Source organism: Protopterus annectens, chromosome 7.part0, assembly GCF_019279795.1.
Source record: "Protopterus annectens isolate FY-2018-M chromosome 7.part0, PAN1.0, whole genome shotgun sequence".
Lineage (NCBI taxonomy): Eukaryota > Metazoa > Chordata > Ceratodontiformes > Protopteridae > Protopterus > Protopterus annectens.
The window spans coordinates 1,365,490,351-1,365,508,476 of NC_056739.1; positions in this window are offsets into that span (position 1 = coordinate 1,365,490,351).

The following is an 18,126-nucleotide window of genomic DNA, read 5'->3' on the forward strand; positions in this document are numbered from 1 at the left end:
CTTCTGTAAAACCTTTTACATGTAAGATTTAAAAAAGTAAATGGAAAAGATTCCACTGGTTGTCTGACTGTATTCCTTATGTTTACAAACAGATGGGGCTATCTCTGCCTACTCTCCCAAAAGCCCATTCTACTTGATCAGTCACTTCATTGACAGTACTGTTTTCCAGAGTATCTCTTGATGACATTTGTGCAGTTGCCACCTGGTCCAAGGTTCACACCTTCATTTCACATTATAAATTGGACATATAGTACAATACAGATCAATAGTCAGTTGAGCTGTGCTCAAGAATATTCCTCTGTCTCATACATTGAGGAACATATGGAAAAGATAACATCAGATATGAAGTTATGAACTCAGCATAATGATAGATGTGTGTTGACTGTTTCTGACCTTCCTCACCTTTCCCCCTTCTATGTGCTTTATAGCATTTAAACTTTTTCTTAGTTTTCTCTGGCTGATTTTTTTTTTTATTTTTTATTATATCTGTCTTTGTATCCTTACATGTTTTCCTAGGAGCAAACTCAATCTGAGGTCTTTCAGTCAACAACAGGGATTGTGGGTAAGAGGAGGAACCTGAGCACTAGATCCAAAGCTTGAATGTTGCCAAAGATGGATACAACACATACATGACTTTCATTTTTATCTCATTCCCTCTTATGGAACTCTGGAAGTTTGCGCTGTAACTTGTAATGGGCAAGAGCCTAAGCTTTTTGATAGAACCAAATTATGCCCTCATATTTCAAACAAATGGTCATATGAGCGGAACCGTACAATTTACTAAAAAAGAGTAAATATCAAATTCTTCAGCACTAACTGTTTTTATTGTGGTAGTAATCTTTAGGTTCTAGGTTTTAAAATGGATTTTATAACTCATAGTAAACACAGTACTATTAACATTGTAATATTTTGCAAACAGCTTGCAATCTCACAGCAACAACTCAAGTTGCACTCATTCACATTGCGTTCATCCAGCTGAGAGCTTTCAGATAAGCCTAAGCAGTTCTGCAGGTAGTACTTGGTTGTTGATATGTTTAATAAAACATGAAGTTTATGACATATAAATAATAATTATATGAACAATTAATATCTCTTTACCTGCACTAGAAAGAGGTCAAATATCAATATAGTTGTGTTTGCAAATGCCTAACCTTTAAGATGATCAGCGGAATTCAATATACCCTACACAATAACTTTTTCCGTGTGTGTGTGAGACGGTGCTATGCGTACACAAGTGAGACAAGTTTTAGATTCAGCAAAATTTGTGTAGGGACACTCAATCACGTGCACTAACTTGCAAATATGGAAACATTCGTAGAATGCAAATTTCAGCACAAGTAGCTGAAATTTATGATAATGAAGCAAACCAATGCTATTGAGTGATCCAAAAAGCTAAAATGAAACAGTGTAGATGCTATGTATATTATGGTAGTGTACACGGAAAATTTCCCAGTACAGGAGTCTATACGGAAACAAGGGCAAGTAAAAGTCCTGAAATATTGACAGAATTGACCTTAACAGGTAACACCACACATATTATGGCCTAAGTACACACTGTGGATGCTAGAAAATCAGCCTCCCCCCAAAAAAGTCATTTTAACATAAAAGCATAAATGCAACTTTGGTCCCCTACCCCCAAATGAATAAACTTGTACATAATGCAGACTGCTAAAATGATTACAATTGATAAAACAGAGGATTGTAATCTACTGTAAGCATAATGTGTTATGTATCACATATATAGGCAAATACCCTGCTTTGTGTTTACAACATTATGCTCCCGTGCAGTCACCCTGCTTTCATGGCTACAAAACATTCCGATTCCAGACTATCAGCATGGTCATTATGCAAATGAGACCAAAAATCAATAGAGTTGCTGAATCTAAAAAAATGTAACCCTACCCGCCTACACTGTGTTTTTGCTTCCAATGGATGTCAACAGTGAGTGATGACAGGGAGTGTGTGCCAGCTTCCTTTTCTTTTTCTTTTACTTAACATGTTGGTGTATTGGTGTGCTTAGTACTGCTATGGGAAATGGAGCAATACAAGACTTTTTATGTAAGTGTTACTGTGGCAGCACCTGTACGTGTAGGGCTACAGTCTTGATGGTCCTGGGTTCGAGTAAAGGATGTATATGCTTATCTGCACATTTTATGTTCCATGTCTGTGCACTATCAGGAAACCAGAGATAAAAATTCATAAATTTTGCTTATGTTCACCTTATTTATGCGACAATGCACACAGCTGCGTGAAGGTGCACTCAGTGCACTTCTTAGCAGTCAAGCAGGTGTTTTAAATTATGGTAATTACAGCCTAAGCAAGTGAATTGCATCTTAATTAGCCAATCCCACATGGTGGACCTAGTCAACAAATGTATAAAGTATCCATGTAGTCTGCATTCTTATTTTACCTTGATACGTCAACACCATTTTTGTAGAGACTTGGAAATTTTAACTGAGATAATGCTTGGGGCTGCTGCAATTATTCTACATATGTATGTATGTGCTAGTGGCTGCAGCCAGTGCTGCTGCTGCTGACAGTAGGCCTAGACCAAGAAGGAGAAGAGTGTTCAGGCCCAGGGTATTTTTCTAGGTGCTACATGAGCTGGAGATTTAGCACTACAGGGTGGACAAGGACAAATTACAAGAACTATGTGAGCTCTGTGGCCTCATCTCAGAGCCAGAGCCAACTGGGGGGAACCCATCCCAGTGGAAACTAAGGTATGTGTAGCCCTTAAAATATTATCTACAGGTACTTTTCAAAGACCAAAAGGGGACATGATGGGTGTCTCACAGCCATCAGCATCCAGGATACTCCTCCAGTTTCTGGATGCTATGCTTATACATTAGGTAACTGATGAATTACACGAAACACAGACATGTAAGACAGAGAGATGTATATTTGTAATCATAATTATGACAGGTTGTGTGACTACTAACTGCCCTATGTCCAAATATAATACAGGGAATAAGTTGGAGAACATGCTGTCCATGGTTTTATAGCAGAGTACATTCTTATGCAGTTGGTTGTATGATGAATGACCCCAGTTCTGCTCTGGCAAGCTGGTTCTATGGCAAAAAGGACTAAGATAGCCATCTTGTTTGCTGAAGCTGTATTGGTGTTGATGGTTCTAATCCTGATATAAGTAGAATTTTTGGGGGTGCACTTTCAATTGGTAGTGTGCTTTACAGACTTTGACTCTGTGTTCCATACTTTTAATATTTATCATTACTTTCTTGTTTTAATTGCACATTTGTGCAATGTGCCACATGTAGCAAACATTTTGCAGAAACAGGGAAAAAACAAATGAGATTTACCTCAGACTGCCAACTACAGAAAGCGGTTAGATTCAATAATTGCTCTTAGTAGTTGTGAAATCCTGGCCTGGAGTAGAGATAGGAGTGGGGCATTGTAGCAGATATATATATTACATAATAGTATGTCTCTAATGTTGGCAATGTGCCTTGCATTTGTGCACTGCTTACTTACAGGCAAAATGATAAAGAGGCAAATGGGCCTGTGTGTACACTTATTTCACCATAGAGCATATCCAATGCTTCCTGCACTATGACATTAGATACATAGATCTGTGTTCTTATTGTTCTTTATTTACCAGATCCTTTGTCTGACCTAAAACTGCATATGGAAACATTGCAAACAGAGTACATAATATAGCTATATGTACATAAATTTACTATCCATCTGTTTCCCCACCACCAACCGCACAAACAATCAGTACAACCCTGGGGTCTCCTTAATTTCACAACAGATATATTAACCACAATACAAGGTGGAATATATAATGCTATGTGCTCCCTCATGGACAGGATCATTTAGTGGTGCTCACAAGCTTGCTCTGCCAAACTCAAACAACTATCTATGCTCAATAAGGGTACTTGTATTGTTATACAGCTAGGTTTCTAAACAGTATACTGTTGTTAGGCTACTACCCTCAGATGTCACTAAGAAGTGATGTGCCTATCCAGGCTTCCAAGCTGTTGTTCCCTACATGGCTTGCTGATATCATCTACTATAAGCTCACCTGCAGTCTTACAAAAATCAGACTTGTGGCATGGTGTTTGCATTATGTACTGTGTTATGTAGTATGTGCATTTAGATAGGTAGGGGTTCAGTTCACACTGCAGTAGACTTTGTAGGAGTGTATGTGTGTCTCCATAAAGAAGAGTGGAAGTGTGTATCCCAACCTGACTTCTCAAATGGCATAGTTTTTCAGTGTTTTGGTGCTTGCACAAACATCCATTTCAAGCAGTCCTACTACCTCTTGTCCCCACATGGCCTGGTGATATCATCTACTATAAAATCCCCTGCAGTCCTGTTAAAATCAGCCATGTGCAGTGAGGTGTACATTATGTACTGTGTTCTGTAGTCTGTGTACTTAGGTAGGGGTTCTATTCTCACTGCAGTCAACTCTGTGTGTGTGAATATAAAAAAGAAACAAAGTGTGTACCCCAGACTGACTTCTCAAATGGCATGATTTTGCAGTGTTTTGGTGCTTGCACAGACATCAAATTCAAGAAGGCCTCTAACCTCTAGTCTCCCATTGCATGCTGATGTCATCTACTATAAGATCACCTAAAGTGTCTGTGCCTGAGCTGTTACTTGACATTACACAGGCAGTGTTCTACAGCAGCCCATGGACCACTGTTCTATGCACATTCATCATGCCATTGTTTTTAGACACTATTATGAAGTAAACGCCCTGCAGTATGTGTAGTTGCTGCTGTTACTTATATAAGAAAAATTATAGTTATTCTTTATGTTGCTATGATAATTTTTTTAAAAAACTGTGCTGCTTTTGACTCTGTTGCTTATATAATGCTATTAACAAATGAATTGTCAATTATTCATTTTATTCTGTTGCACTTGATTTGCCTACACTATACATTGGATTCACATTGCATGACTCCAGGTCAGTTCTCCTATTGACAAGTAAACAATCATGACACATGATTTGTGAGAAATCACCCCTGTACCCTTGTGCCTGGAGTGTACACTAGGGCTATATATTTTAAGGTAACTGTCCCTGGTCTCATTTTGAGCTAACAGTGTTTCATTGTCTTAGCTGCTCTGCTCTTATTTGCTTGCAGAGAGCTTAACTCTTTGCGGTTATAGATGCAGAGAAAACAATTAAATTATTTTGCCTTACAGTTGTCCGATGTTATCTAGCAGAGCAGATCTTCTACACCGCATCATAGCTGGGCAAATGTCAGTTAAACAAGCAGCAATGTCAAAGCTAATCTCACCACAACATAAGTATAGATCCCACTTTGGATAGACTTCCTACTGTACACCGCATATTTTACTCCTCCAAAAATAAAAATAGCACCAGATCATATGTACCCATCCTTTTCTCGAGCTCTGTGCAGATGCCAGGATCACACCTCTCATTAACATCTCTCTCTCTTTTTCATCTGCTAGCCTAGTTGACATGTCTTTATTGACTCAGGGCAGATAATGCCTCAGGCCTGTACTACAACATCAATGAAGTACCATTATGGGAACAGGTAGTCTCCAGCAACCTACAGAAACAGTAGAGACATCTAAAACACAGGCATGGTGCACCTAACACTAAACCCAAAGCACTAAATACCCATAAAAATGAACACCAGTGTCTCATCCAGGAACTGCCTTAAGCAATAGCTATCTATTGCAAAGGTTATCCTTACAGTTGATTGTACAGTGAGATACACACCTTCCCCACTCCCCAGCTTAAACAAGGAGAAATGTAGGGTCAGCTCTGTGTCACAAGTATTTGTCACATCACATATGCAAACAAGCCTCTGCACAACTCCATCATAGTTGTTGTTGGTATACACAACTTGAGATGAATCTCTAGGGATTATACGGAGACAGACATAACCTAGCTCTCTGAATGTGTGTCCCAGGCATGTATGTCCCTGTGTTTGACCAACATTATAAGCTTACCTAGGATGAGACAAAAATATAAATAACAAATGATCTACTGAAATTGGTTATGTGTCTGGTGTCATTCTAAGGGGCTCCATTTCCTGTCAGTGTGGGATGACATTGTGGATAGACCATGCTGCTTTGCAAGGCATGGACTTCACCTGGCCCCTCTAGGCTTTTTTTTTCTGGGTAAGATATGTGCCTCATCCATAATGCCTTTATTAGGCAATGTCATGAAAATAGAGGTTAATATATGAAAATATATAACTTCAACAAAATAAGGGCCATGCTGGTAAACTGTAGGAGTTAACATCAGAAACTGTACTCTCTGTCAGCATTTGTCACAATGGAAGTGGTGGATGTCTGTGCAGTCACAGAAACCTGATTCAAGGCTGCAGTAAATAACCCAACCTTGCAAGGTTACAATGCTTTCCACAAATACAGACTGAAATTTGAAGTTGTGGGAACCACAGGAAGTGGATTATCTCTCCTCAATGAAGATAATTTCTTCTCTACAGAGGTTAGACAACATAAGTGTATGGAGTTACTGTAACTTGAATTTACTGTGGCAAAGAAACCCCTTAATATTATTTCCAGTTATATGTCCCCTTCTATGAACAAGAAAGGCCACCCAGCCTATTTATAAGTACTTGTAACAATTAAAGTTGAACAAAACAAACTACTCAGGGATGATTACAACTATAACTACATTGATTATGAAACTTATATGAGGCCAAACTCACTTGCACAATATTGCCTGGAATTTAATAACGCATATACCATGGAACTAAGACTGCATCACCCCACAAGCGCCTGTAACATTCTAGATCTACCCCAGGATTCAATAAAGTTTTTTTGCCGTGCCAGACTAGTGCAGCAGCTCCTGCATGGAATATGGCCACGGAGCGATTCAGCAAACAAGGCTGATGGAGTGCACAAGCCTGCCAGCACTATTCTGGCACAGACACCACTGAATAATGCTAATTACCTCATTTGCTGATGAAAACCATGCAAATGAGGTCATTTAGCAATTCAGTAAGCAGGCAGGCATCCATGCCAAAACAGTGTCCTTTGCAGAAATGTATTTGGTTACTGATCGTGTACATGTCTGCAAAAATCAAAACGGGGGCATGGCAGCTCAAAGTAAAGCATGTATTATAATAATTAGGCATGTCAATGGCCAAATATATGGCCATTGGCATGGAAAATAGTTGCAAAAATTTAAAAATCAAAGTTTTTTTGGCCGGTTTTGGCTGTTTAAGCATAGCGCAGCAGCTCACAAATGAAATAGTGCTGAAAATAAAAAAAATGTGAAAAGAGAATTTTAAGTCAAATCTGTATTTTGTTATAGTGTATAGCATGCAGAATCAAAACAATAACAGGTAACACTGGTTGCTAAGGGGAAAGACTCTGGTGTAGTGGTGTATCAAGGGACTAAGGGAGTGGGGTATGCAAATGAGCAACTTTTACTAAATCAGAAAATGGGAGACCATTGTCTGGCTGCACCTTACTGTGTAGGAGGTATAAGGCAGTGGTGTAAGCAAGAGAAGCAGCTGACATGAAAAGGGTGTGTGTCATGCTTGGTGTAAGCACATTGGAGCTCCACAGCTTCCATTTGAAATAGCTAAGCACAGCTAAGCAAGGGTGTGTGTCTGAGACTGTACTTACTTATTCCATGAAATGGGGAGCATGTTTGCATCCAGGGGAGGGCCATTTCTGCTTAAAACTGTTTATCTTAGCTAAACAGGTTTGCGCAACATGCACCTGGCCTTAAAAAAAAAAAAAAAAAAAAAACCCACCGGAAATAGCAGAACTATTGACATTTGGGCAGTGGGTTTGTGCGGTGCACTGTGGGGCTTAGAAGGGGTGGACATGGGAAGGGAAAACAAAAAATGGAAAATAGCAGAATAAAAGCAATCAAGTGCAAATAATATAGCTAGCAGGTGGAATGTACCATAGTCAGCCAATCATACATGCTGCATCTGCAGCACAACAGTATAAACTATGCAAATACCTTCCAGTCTGTTTTTTCCCACAAACCCTGCACCATTGGTGTACACACTCAGGGAAATTTTAACTGACAAAATGTTAGGGGCTGCTGTCACTTTGATACATAAGTATGTGCTAGAGGCTGAGGGCTGTGAGGAGGATAATACTGGCAACTGCTACAGGGTGGACAGAGACATACTTCAGCAACTCATCGAACTGTGCTGGCCTCACCTCAGACCCAGAACCAACAGAGGGGAACCCATCCCAGTGAATACCAAGGTATGTATAGCCTTAAGAATACTAGCTACAGGTACTTTCCAAAGACCTACTGGGGACATCAAGGGAGTCTCACAGGCATCTTTATTCAGGGTACTCCATCAGTTCCTGGATGCCATGCTACCACATGCCAGTGAGCACATTTACTTCCCCAGCACCTGTGAGGAGAGGACCAGCAATATGCACCTCTTCCACCATGTAGCAGACTACCCAGAGGTACTGGGTTCCATTGACTGCACTCACAGCCACACCAAAGCACCACCTGGTGAACTGCGTAGGGTCTACGTAAACCGCAAGGGCTTTCACTCCATCAACTGCCAGGTCATGTGCAATGCCCAGGGCATTATCATTAATCTGTGCACTGGCAGCCCTGGAAGCTATCACATCTCCAACATATGGCATTCCTCACAGCTGTACCAGGGATTTGCTATGGGAGAACTTGTATGGCCATCTAGTGGGAGATGCTAGCTATGTGCTGGATCCCTAGATGATGACTCCCATCAGAAATGCACACACACACACACACGCACACACACACTCACACACACACACACACACACACACACACACACACACACACACACACACACACACACACACACACACACACAAACACACACACACACACACAATCAAGAATGCCATAATAAGATAATAAGGCACATGCACAAACCAGGATCATTATAGACTGTGTATTTGGGATGCTCAAGTCACGGTTCCACTGCCTTGACATATCTGGTGGAGCCCTGCAGTACTCTCAAGCCACATGTGCACACATGTACATAGTATGTGCCATGCTACATGATATGATCCTCTGGAAACTGCTGCAGCAGCAAGGGGAAGGGTCACACAGCCCCCCATCTTTGCCAAAGTTCTCACATGCACAGAGGGACTTGGAGGAAGAACCCCCTGAGCCAGCTCCTGTAGGCAGACAGAGGCGTAGCCAGTATGCCCTGGCCTTGGCAAAGAGGCAATGCATAGCACACACGCTGACACTGTAGGGACCCAGGGACTGACACCTCTCTCTGACTTGAATACACAGTAAAATGGATGCCACACACATCACACTGCCTGTACCTTACCATGTATAAGCAGTGTATGGCATGCATATGACACATAGGCAGCTTTCAACCACCATGCTCACAACTGTTGCAGGCACAAGGTAAGTCAGTCTTCTTAATAATAAATGAATGTATTAGTATGTTCTGGTAGCATATATATGGTATTACATGCATTCTAGGGAATGGGGTGGCCTACTGGGTTAGCAGTAGACAACTGACAGCTATGTGGGACACCAGGAAATGTTTGCCCAGTACTGGCCTCCCCACACTATGCAGTAGTACCCAAGATGACAAATCCCACTCTGGTATATGTGGGGGCCAACTAACTGGAGGGTCATAGGTCACAGGCATGGATGTCAGTGTGGGGATCCCATACTCACCCCTCAGCCTCACCCAGCAAATCAACTGTAGAAAACCATAAGGAAATGTCTGGCAAAAGCCCACAAATGGTGACAATGATGAAATACCCCTCTACAGACTTACACAGTGATAGCTCAGCAGGTCTTGCAGTTGTAGTAAGGCTCTGAAGGGTAGGCAGTCTGAAACTCAAATGTATGCCATTTCAATCTGACCTGTGGTCTTTAGTGATATGCCTCTAGTCTCCAAGACAGGGCACAATACTATGCTAAATGGAACCAAAATGTAAAGCAGATATCAGCACAGTCTGTGCAAATGTATACAGTTGACAGATGTGCCCCACCCCACACCAATATTCTCATAGAAATGCAGTAACATGTATGTTTTCAGGGAACTAGCAGCAGAGCAAACATTGCCAGGGCTGTCCCAATCAACATAATAGTTTGTTGCATGTCCACAATATGCTATCAATGAGCTATGTATATGTGTGGTTAATACTGTCAGGATGTGGCCAGCACTTACTCCAAGCTGTTGTGTTGTAGTAGCCTAGGTACAGTGCTGTCTTTGAAAGGGCCATGTTCCAAAAACTGCAGTGCCAAATATTCTTCATGTCAGCTACATCTATGGTAGGAGTTGTACACACTGTCCCGATGTCAATATCTGTTAATGCAGGAAAGCTGTTCAGGTCATGGGCAGGGAGCCACACATATGGACAGTACACAGCTTGGAGTAACCTACACAGTGCCTACCATAACTCTCAACTGTACAGACCTATTGCAGAATGTCCAGAGGTTTGCATCATATCTGTAGTCTGTATAACATGAAATAGTGGTTGCCTGGCAATTCATTGGCAAATCATGTAAGACTAAGGTCAGAAAATAATGACAGATTGAGGTGTCAGATTCATACCCCTATAGAAACATGCATGCTAATGCAAAACCTGTTATTGAATCACATTTCTATGTTTGTAAGGCCAATACTTAAAAATGGTCCCTATATTTAGGCCTTTGTCCCCCAATCACTTATGGCTTTGTCCAGATGTCTGGCTATCAGAAGTTGAGAGGTATGGTGCCTAGTAGGACAGCAGGTACCTGAAGGTCAGTGTACTGCCAGTGTATGAAAGGCTGCCACCTTCTGTGTCAGCACTACAACATGTCACTACCCAACTGCCATATCCCTGGAATGACACAGGTTGTCACAGAAGGAGCACAAGTATGCCTTGTATATCTGTTCTGCTTGTCCTAACAGTGCATTTGCCTGCCAACTATTTGCAAAACAAGAAAGGGTTATGTCAAACAGCAATGGCAGACAGTGGGGAAGCAGGCATCAAACCTATAAGAGTAACCAAACAATTACCAAACCAGTCTCCCAACTGTTTATGTTTGGCAAAACATTATTAACACCCTGTCCGCATGTGTAGGCCTTTGTCAGACTGTCATATTTGGGCCTGTCCAGATGTCAGTCTGTGATGGTATGACAGCTAGGCCCACATGTAGCCTCATAATAACATATAGCAACACAAAGGGTCAAAGGACCACAGCAAATGGTGTGGTGTAATGATGAACAACCTGCTAAATAGGTACACTCAGAGGTGTGAAGTTCACAACCCTGTATGTGATGTAACAGCATGTACCCCACCCACATCAGAATTACAAATACATAATAGCAGCCACTGCAGCCAAAGCCTGTGACTGGATTACAGAAGAGCAAAGAGGCACACATAAGGGGAAGGGGAACCACTGGCCAGACAAATGGAGAATGTGCACACCAGAACAGATTGTGCAGTAACATAGGTGCCATGCAGTGTAAGGGTTCTGTAAACATCACCTGCAAATACTCAACACACACCCATGTAAGCAGAGGTCCACTACAAAACAAAACCCAAACAATGGACACCTCAAAGGCAAAATCACATGAGATCCCCACAAACTTACACACCACAGACCATGTAGACTCCATATACCAGGGTCTTGCAAACATTAAGTCCTTACCCAAAAGCCAAAACACCTACCCTACACAAATAGGCTAACAGCACTGTTGCTCTAGCCCATTTCATACAGACTCTGTTGAGGTGACCCTTGTCTGGCATACAAAGCAATTCAGACCATGCCTTGATGGGACTGTTGCACATCTGGAACTCAAGGCCCACTCCATCAACCTGTAGGCACAGCATCAGCCTGGGCTGTGATATCAGTATGGCTTGTTGATGTGACAGATACATGTACCACACACTCCCCCATCTGTGGAATACACTCCCTGTCAACAGCAAGCCAAGTGCCTCAATACCCCTAGTGATGTGTTCCCTGTATAACTGCATGGGAAACACAAAATACAGTCCTGTGATCCCACCTGTGTCCCTGCTGGACAGGGGCTCTGTGTGCTGACATGTTGTAACATGGGCTGCACACTCATCTGTGTGGGTTGTAAGGACTTCAGGGTCAATACCCTACTAACATCCTAGCAACCTATCAACCTATATGCAACTGTCTCTCAGTGGTTTACCACATTAGTCTGTACTGCTCTGCCACTGGCATACCTGGAAGTCACAGTGCAATGTGGAATATACTACACATATAATGGACATTTCTGCATAGTAGAGTGCACTCTGTACCCACACCCATACCTCCCAAACTGTGACAGCAAGACATCTGGACAAGATAATAAATAAAAGTGGGACAAAGACACAATAATAGGCACATGTTGTAAATATTACCCTTACATATTGAGAAAGTTGGCAGGATAAGGGGTTTTGCATTAGCAGGAATTTTCTGAAGGTTATGAATTCTGAAACACTAATGTCTGTCATTATTTTTTAACATCAGTCTTTAATTTTAGGTTCATAAGTTCATAGAGTAGTACTAGGCTAACTGCCCTTGCAATCCATTTTAAGCCTAGCTAATTATCCCTTGTGAGACTCAAACCCTGCACCTTGTGTTTGTAAGGCAATCACCTTAACCATTAGGCCACCCTCCCAACCTTAACTAACTTGCCATAAAAACACACACTTATGTAGACTGGACAAAACTTCTAGACAAACATCTGGACCATCTGCCAAGAAATTTACAGTTGAGGGGTATGGCCACACTAGGATATGACTTTTCAGGTAAGAAGAATACCACACAAGCAGGAGATCACCAGCTAGTATATCACCAAGTTGCTGGACTGTTTACACATATTCATCAGTCAACTGGTTACAGCCACACCTCTCAACTGGCCTTTTTGGCAAGAATGTATAGTCATGCTCATAATATTGGTCTGTGCATCATGCATCTTGTATTCTTCTGGTAAAGCACTGTGATGATCTGAGGATGTCTGTCACTAGGTAATGACACAATATATTGCAGTGTCAGACTTCAGATATGTCAGAAAAAGTCTGCTAAAACAAACCCAGTACCTCTGGGAAAGTCCAGTTTACTTTGAGAGGTATGGCTGTAGCACACAAAACACTGGACCGGAGTACACCTATCTCTGTAATGGAGTCCCACTCTCACTATAGAAGGTCACACTGGGGATGCTCCTGCTCTTAGATAATCACAGGCCATGATGGAACCCACATTGGACTATATAACTGTATTGTGCATATATGTCTTTACATACAGACAGTTATGTACACCTTAACTGTCCCTACACACACCCAACAGACAGGAGTACCCTCAGCTTGCTGTAGGTGGCCCATATGTGATATATCTGCATCTGTTGCATATGATACACAGACATATAATGGGCAACAGATAACAATATGTCAAGCATACACATACATAGATGTGGGGACGAGAGAGACAGACAGTGATAGATAGAGACACAGGGGGATACACACAGAGTGAGTCACACACACAGATACCCTGAATGGCATAGAGTCATGTCCTGCTGTGGACAGTGGCATACCAGTCATAACCAGTCATACGTGCTAGAGTGAAAGCGAGCTCCGTTGTGTAATAGTACTGAGGTAGGGGTTATAATATCACATCACATATGTGTGTGTGTTTGTGTGTGTGTGTGTGTGTGTGTGTGTGTGTGTGTGTGTGTGTGTGTGTGTGTGTGTGTGTGTGTGTGTGTGTGTCTGTAGGTCTAAGTATTAGGAGGCTGTTCCCACTCAGTACACTTCCCATTGCCCTACTTTACAAGATCTGCTGCTGGCATTCACATTAGAAGTACTATTGGATACCTGTCAGCCCTATAAGCTCTGTAGTGCGTATGATAACTGAGCAACACTATAGTACAAATAACTAGATAGGCAGGGGTTCCATTGTCAAGTCTGGCAAATGTGTGTGTGTGTGTGTGTGTGTGTGTGTGTGTGTGTGTGTGTGTAAGTGTATGTTCAAGAGTTTGTAAGTGTGTATGTTTTAGGACAAAGTATTTTGAGGACTTTCCCATCCACAACCCTTTCAAGTGCCCTACTTTAGCAGTCCTGCTGATGTCATTGCCCTTAGAAGTACCTTTGGACAGCATTCAGCCCTATAAGCCCCGTGGCGCATGTAATAACTAAGTAACAGTGTAGTACAGATAACTAGATAGGCAGGGGTTCTACACTCAGTTGTGCCAAATGTGTGTGTGTGAAGGTGTTTGCAAATGTATATATTTGTAGAGTAACATATTCTGATGCCTTTCCCACCCAGTGCATTTCCCTTTGCCATACTTTACAAGGGGTCTTGATTTAATCACCATAGACAGACCTTGCGACACTGTTAAACTCTATAAGCTCCATGGAGCATGTGATAAATGTGCAACACTGTAGTACACATAACTAGATAGGTAGAGGTTCTAAACTCAGTACTGGCAACTGTGATATTGTGTGTGTATGTGTGTGTGTGTGTGTGTGTGTGTGTGTGTGTGTGTGTGTGTGTGTGTGTGTGTGTGTGTGTGTGTGAGAGAGAGAGAGAGAGACTCACATCATCTCTGTTTGGGTGAGAATCATATCCATGTAGGTTATATCATTTTGAGGTGTATACCATACAGTACACACCCCATTGCCCTACTTTATAAAGCCTGCTGATGTCATTCACCTTAGATGTACCTGAATACATGTGGTGTGTGCAATTGCTGTGTAATACTATACTGGGAATACTTAGATAGGTAGGGGTTCTAGTGTCAATACTGACAACGATAGTAGAGTGTGTGTGTGAAGCATATCCCCTGTGGCTGTTATGTGCGTAGGTTATACCATTTTAAGGTCTGTTGACCCCCTATCCATGACATTACTTTAAAGACCCTGTTAATGGCATCTGCCTCACATGCACCATGTAACACTATACAGCCCATACCATTAATCTGTACAGAAGTACATGGGATATCCACGTTTGTAACTATATGTGATCTGTGTCCCCTGACAATGAGCATTCCTGTGATATCATTTCCAAATATGTCACAGTTGCTGTACTGACACACATGCCAGCATCAGACATTGTACCTCACTGACACATCACAGTGATACAAAGTCTGTCACTCTATCACTTGTGCAGGTTTATAGGAGAAGTAGATTAGACCAATTGCTATATCTGATGAGTTATCCCACCATGCATGAAGGCATTCACAAGATTACCTGTTGTAAGAGTTTGTGTGTTATGTCCCAGGCATATAATCTATGTGGAGTATGTCATGTGTATGCAACACTATAGTACATACAAGTGAATACATAGGGTTACTAATATGTCTATTGGCAAGTGTGTATGTGTTTCTGTATGCACAGCCCCTGTTGCTGTCGTCAGTGTTTGTATATGATGGCAACACGATTTTGTGTGCCTCTTCCACCCTGTGAACTCCCCCATTGCCAACCTAGTGTCAGCCGTACAGATATCATCCACTGTACAAGCACAGTTACATAGTTTCTAACACCAAGCTACTGTGGTGCAATGGTCGTATCACTGTGTATTGTACATTAATAGATGGATAGGTCATCTACTCTGATAAGTGTTAACTCCATGTGCATGTGTGTCTTAATGCATGTCCCCATGCAGTGGTGAGCATGTGTGTGTGTCAGATGGCTATAACATGTTAAGAGCCTCTGAACCCACCATTGGCAATCCTAACAGCCCCTGCAATTGTCATCCACTTCAATAGTAGTGGCAGACACTGTCACACTACAGTACCACTGCGCTATCTGTGTTATCTGTCTTGCGCTATCATTTGTAAGACTGTGCAGGTAGGGGCTGTGCTCAGCCCTTCATCAGCTGCTCCATGTACAGGACTATGGCTTTGTGTGCACTACCAGCACAAGAGGCCAGACATGCATATGAGATAGCAGACACACATGCTGGTGATTGTCAGGTTAGGCTAACACAGGCTGACCTGTGCAAGGGATACATACCCCAAACCTGTCATACACAGTACCAGGCATACCCTCATCAACTGCATGATGGTCAAGTGGATGCAACATAAATGGCAGGGGCAACAGGTGCTGATAGCTGAATCTGTTGCAGTTAAAGGAATTGCAAAGCTTGTGAGGGACCTAGTGTCAGTACTCAAGTAACATCCTCTGTATGTGTGAGCCTGCAGTCCTACTGAACACCCAAGTGACATATATGAAGGCTAGGTGGCTATGTCTAGGGTATGTATACAAGGTCACACTGTCTGCCACAATTGCCCCTCACACACTATTACATATAAACAAACCTGGTAAACATGTACATATACAGCTGTACCTTGGCTATGAATAGGTCACTGTGTTTCCAATCCACCTTACTTATCATTGCTACTGTCAGCAGGCCCACAGCCTGCAGAAACACAGACACCTGCAACACAACCAGAATACAATATGTGACACTACAGTCAGTCAGCAGCACTGATAGCAGTAGTACATCATGACTAACAAGGTATGTGTATTTATAACTACTGCCGGCAGACAGCACCTTACACAGCATGACATTACTACACTGTATTATAGTCACCCTGTGCATCAGACCCATGTGAGTATGTCTGTGCATCACAGGGTTGTGGCACAAGTATCATCACATGCACAGGGTGTGGTGTTAGATTGCCAGAGGCCTAAACTGGGCCATATGACTGACATCATGTGTATGTATGTATGTCTGGAGGGGTGATGTTCAAATGGACTGTGCAGAGGAGCTGTGCATGTCTAGTGGTGACTGGCCTGTGATAGAGATGTGTGAGTGTTTGTGGATGCCCAAAACAGGGCTATGTTGGACAGCTGTCGACCATACATGACAGGATGCATGGTTCACCGTCTCCCAGAAGGGATGCGGTTACTGGTTGTGCCAGGAGTATCACTGGCACTGCCAGGCCCAAGAACAGATGCAGTACTACTCCCTGATGGTGACTGCTGTCTGCTGGATCTGCATTCCTGATGGGACTGGCCAGGACAACATGCCTATGGCCTGGTCTGGTGTGGTGTGGATAGCACCCTCCCTTTGGTAGTGCTTTTGTTACTGCCACTATGGGACTGTGAATGTGCATGGCCATGTGGGCTCACAGCTGATCATGTTGCTGACCCAAATCCACCTGGCTGATGCCCTACTCCTACTACATGCTCAAGCGCAGACATTGCATGGTCGAGCAGTGACAATGTCTCACCCCACTGTCTATGAACAAAATCAACAAGATGATGTATGGCATCACAAATGCCGTGAAGGTTGTCATGCATGGCAGGGAGCACTGCATTCATGTCCCTGAGCATCTGTCTGGTGTTGCAGTCAGTATGCGCCTGTGCCTCAATGATGGACCATAACATGCGTCTAGTGACACCTGCTGTGGCAATTGTGACAGGGGCTCAATGGGCAGCAGTCTTCTGTCAAGCACCTCTGTCCATCTGCCTGCGTGTGAACTTGCCTGCTCTCTGTCTGTGGCTGGTGTCTACACTCACACTCGCCAGACACAACACACTAACCTGTTCCATATCACCACCCTTAATCTGTTCATTGTCCATGGCTGCTGGAGACTGGGTATGTGTGGGCATACTGACTATGTGCGGGGACATGGTGGGTAAAAGTGTGATACCAAACAATAGCACGGATTCAGGCACCAACAACCCCACCTGTGCCTCACTATGACCACCATTATCATGGGAGTCTGCTACTCTAAGACTCTGACATCAGGTTGTGAGGGGGAGGGACACCGACCCCTGTGTTCACCTGTGAGGGGAAGACAACATATGTAAATTAATACCCTACAGTATTATGTTTGCTGATACACACACACACACACACACACACACACACACACACACACACACACACACACACACACACACACACACACACACACACACACACACACACACACACACACTCCTGGTATAGTCTGGCACAGCTGTGATACCTATGGGCTGGTCAGGGCAGACATTACAGTAGTTCTACCTGCCATAATCCATCTCTTTTACTGCTACTGTAAGGTCCACAACAAAGGCTGACAAATCCTAATGTGTGATGGTCCTAGTAGCAGAATGGTAATTGTGGACAAGACCAAGGCTATTGGAGTGAGCTATTGTTTCTCCAAGTGCATATACACATACTGTTAGAGCTGACTTACTGCTATACAGACCACACACAATGACAAAGTGAAA